The sequence below is a fragment of the Rutidosis leptorrhynchoides genome, chromosome 9, assembly GCF_046630445.1.
Source record: "Rutidosis leptorrhynchoides isolate AG116_Rl617_1_P2 chromosome 9, CSIRO_AGI_Rlap_v1, whole genome shotgun sequence".
Lineage (NCBI taxonomy): Eukaryota > Viridiplantae > Streptophyta > Magnoliopsida > Asterales > Asteraceae > Rutidosis > Rutidosis leptorrhynchoides.
The window spans coordinates 281,083,472-281,084,717 of record NC_092341.1 but is presented as its reverse complement, the minus strand read 5'-3'; positions in this window follow the sequence as shown (position 1 = coordinate 281,084,717).

Genomic DNA, 1,246 nt, shown 5'->3' with positions numbered 1-1,246 from the left:
GTCAGAATTCGATTCATCGGAGAATTGGTAATCCTCCCAATATTTTGCTTCCTTAGCGGAAACACCATTGACCATAATTAACCTTGGTCGGTTGGTTGAGGATTTTCTTTTACTTAACCATTTTATTATTTCCCCCACCGGTTCTATTTCTTCATCCGGTTCCGATTCTTCTTCCGGTTCCGATTTTTCTTTCGGTTCTGACTCTTCTTCCGGTTCCTCTTCGGGAACTTGTGAATCAGTCCACGAATCATTCCAATTTACATTTGACTCTTCATTATTATTAGGTGAGTCAATGGGACTTGTTCTAGAGGTAGACATCTATCACATAATATCAAACGCGTTAAGAGATTAATATATCACATAATATTCACATGTTAAAAATATATAGTTTCCAACAAAATTTGTTAAGCAATCATTTTTCAAGTAAATACGGTCGAAGTCCAGACTCACTAATGCATCCTAACAAACTCGATAAGACACACTAATGCAAAATTTTGGTTCTCTAAGACCAACGCTCGGATACCAATTGAAATGTCCCGTTCTTATTGATTAAAAACGTTCCATATTAATTGATTTCGTTGCCAGGTTTTGACCTCTATATGAGACGTTTTTCAAAGACTGCATTCATTTTTAAAACAAACCATAACCTTTATTTCATAAATAAAGGTTTAAAAAGCTTTACGTAGATTATCAAATAATGATAATCTAAAATATCCTGTTTACACACGACCATTACATAATGGTTTACATTACAAATATGTTACATCGAAATCAGTTTCTTGAATGCAGTTTTTACACAATATCATACAAACATGGACTCCAAATCTTGTCCTTATTTTAGTATGCAACAGCGGAAGCTCTTAATATTCACCTGAGAATAAACATGCTTTAAACGTCAACAAAAATGTTGGTGAGTTATAGGTTTAACCTATATATATCAAATCGTAACAATAGACCACAAGATTTCATATTTCAATACACATCCCATACATAGAGATAAAAATCATTCATATGGTGAACACCTGGTAACCGACATTAACAAGATGCATATATAAGAATATCCCCATCATTCCGGGACACCCTTCGGATATGATATAAATTTCGAAGTACTAAAGCATCCGGTACTTTGGATGGGGTTTGTTAGGCCCAATAGATCTATCTTTAGGATTCGCGTCAATTAGGGTGTCTGTTCCCTAATTCTTAGATTACCAGACTTAATAAAAAGGAGCATATTCGATTTTGATAA